Source organism: Mustela nigripes, chromosome 7, assembly GCF_022355385.1.
Source record: "Mustela nigripes isolate SB6536 chromosome 7, MUSNIG.SB6536, whole genome shotgun sequence".
NCBI classification, from domain to species: domain Eukaryota; kingdom Metazoa; phylum Chordata; class Mammalia; order Carnivora; family Mustelidae; genus Mustela; species Mustela nigripes.
Genome location: NC_081563.1, coordinates 112,740,449 through 112,743,102, shown reverse-complemented (window position 1 = coordinate 112,743,102; position 2,654 = coordinate 112,740,449). Strand labels below are relative to the sequence as shown.

The 2,654-nt window shown below is 40.9% G+C and overlaps 1 pseudogene; it reads right to left on the bottom strand.

Annotated features, from left to right (window-relative positions):
- Positions 1-751: 751 nt before the first annotated feature.
- On the bottom strand, positions 752-2,395 carry LOC132022695 (importin subunit alpha-1-like; annotated as a pseudogene).
- Positions 2,396-2,654: the final 259 nt, after the last annotated feature.

Sequence of the window (2,654 nt, the reverse complement as noted above, 5' to 3'; positions counted from 1 at the left end):
TTTGTCAATATCCATCAAATACTTTGTTCTTACATTGATTGGGATTGCATTTAATCCTTAGATGAAGTTGAGCAGAATGGGTATCCTGACAATATTAAGTCCTCCCATCCATGAACATGGGATGTATCTCTATTTGTTTAGTTCTTCTTTGATATTTTTTAAAGATTTTATTTATTTGATATATATAGAGAGATCACAAGTAGATAGAGAGGCAGGTGGCGGGGGGGAAGCAGGCTCTCTGCTGAGCAGAGAGCCCAATGCGGGGCTCGATCCCAGGACCCTGAGATCATGACCTGAGCCAAAAGCAGAGGCTTAACCCACTGAGCCACCCAGGCACCCCTCTTCTTTGATTTAAAACTGATTGCTTTAATCAGTTTTATAGCTTTCTTTATATAGATCTTATATATATAATCGGAGATTTATACCTATTTTTCTTTTTTGAGGGGTGATAATGTACTTGGTCACGTCTTTTTAGTATACATAAACATAATTGATTTTTTAAAGAAAAGTGTGGAATTTAATCTTTATTTACAGGACACTGCAAGATAGGAGATTCCACATAGAAATAAGAAACCCACTGAGAGGAGGGGCTTCATACAGTTTGTACAGTTTGGAACTGGTCAAGTAGAGTTTTGTTGTAAAAAGTGCTACAATAAAAAAGCACATTTAAAAAGAGTTCTTAGTAGAGAAACAGTAAGACAAACTTCTACCAGAGTACACAACAAACAACTTTCTGCCTCAGCTATATAATCTAAAAGTTAGAGATCCCAGGAGTGCCATCCTGAACCTGGAATGTACAGCCTTCAGAGGTAGTTTCTGGACAACATTCTGATCTTTCTCTTCCTCTACAGAGAAATACTTCTCAATCAAGTTTAATGAAGCTTTGTATACAGACGGATTTTCATGGTTTTGTAGAGCCTCGATTTTGTCCAAACCTTCACATTCTTCAGTCATTATACTAAGTTTCTCAGTTTCACCTAGTTTCTCAGCAGCCTAAATGATGTTTGAAACAGCATCCAGAATAACCAGGATAATTTTGGTATCCTTTGCAGTTAAGAGATTCATCAATGTTTTTATTATGCTGTAATGAACGAGGTATACAATCTGTTCAACTGTCCCAACACTTGTATAGTTGGTCACAGCCCAGACAGCTTTTTTTTTGTGTGTCTTAAAGTCTGCCTTAGAGAGAACACCAGTGAAGAATGGGACTAATCCATGATTCACAACTTGCTGTAACAGGTCCTGGTGGGTAGCTGTGATGTTTGACGTTGTCCACGAGGCTTCCTTCTGAATATTAGTTTTGGAGTTCATTAGCAGGCTGGGAAAGACAGCAAGTGCTCCTGCATCTATTCAACCTGAGTCTGTTCATCTGTCCCAGTGACAATATTTCCTATGGCTCTTAGTGCAGGAGTCAAAATGGGCAATTCAGTAGCTCCTAGAAGCTTCACAAGCTGGGGCACTACTCCTGTTTTCACAACCATTTCAGTCTGTTCATTTGGACCAACAGTAAGGTAGGAAATGGTCCAGGTATCTGCCAAGACTTCTGGGTCATCGCGATGCAGGAGAATTAGGAAGGTAGGAAGGTAGGAAGTATCTGCTAAGATAGATAGGTAAGGAACTAAGGTAGGAAGAATCTGCTCAACAGCATCTAACGGGGGTGCAGGATTCTTGTTGCGACAAAGGTTTGAAAGTGTCCAAGTAAGGTTACATAAGTAGCCACATGCTAACGAAGACATATCAGGAACCACAAGGAGAGCCAAAAGCAGATCAACTGCACCATACTTGATAACCAAGTCTTGAAAAACTGAGCCATCACCTGCAATGTTTCCTAGAGCCCATACAGCTTGTTCACTGATGTGGCCATAGGAAGATGCCAACAGAGAAATGAATTCTGGACTAGCACCTCCATCTACCACAGCCTTGGTCTGTTCTGATGTCCCAGAAGCAATGTTAGTGAGAGCCCAAGTGGATTCAAACTGAATAGGACTACAGTCAGTTCTGCCCAAGAACAACACAAATTTTGGAATCAAACCAGCCCAGATTATGTTGTCTATGGGCGGGGGGGTTGCTGATTTTCCCGAGAAAGCAGTTTCCTAGCAGTTTGAGTAGCCTGGAGCTGGCTTTCCAAATTGTTGCTATTTATGCCTTTGACAATGTCATCAACAGACCAATTTACAGTGCCCTGGTTGTTGCAGTTTTCCTGCAGTGGAGAGGTAGCATCATCAGGAAATGAGCTTATGTTTCTCCATTTCAGCATCTGGTCATCCTTCTTAACTTTCCTCAGCTTCACATTAACTTCTATTTGATGCCGCCTCATTTCTGTACTGTCTTTCCCCTTGTTCTTGAATCTGTTAAGGCGGGCAGCTGGTGAATTAGCATTCTCGTTGGTGTACATGGTTATGAGACAAAGGGAGAAAACTACACAGCTGGCTCAGGCTTCCAGGGGAGGCGATACGGGATGTGCAAGCTGCGGGTCAGCTGCCCTCAAAACATCCACCATGGATCACCCATGATTGATTTTTTTATGTTGATTTTGTATCCTTGCTGAACATGCTTACTAAACCAGAGTTTTTTTTTTTTTTTTTAAGTAGATTCTTTGGGATTTTCTAGGTAAACAATCACATCATCTGCAAATAAGGGAAGTTCTTTTTCTT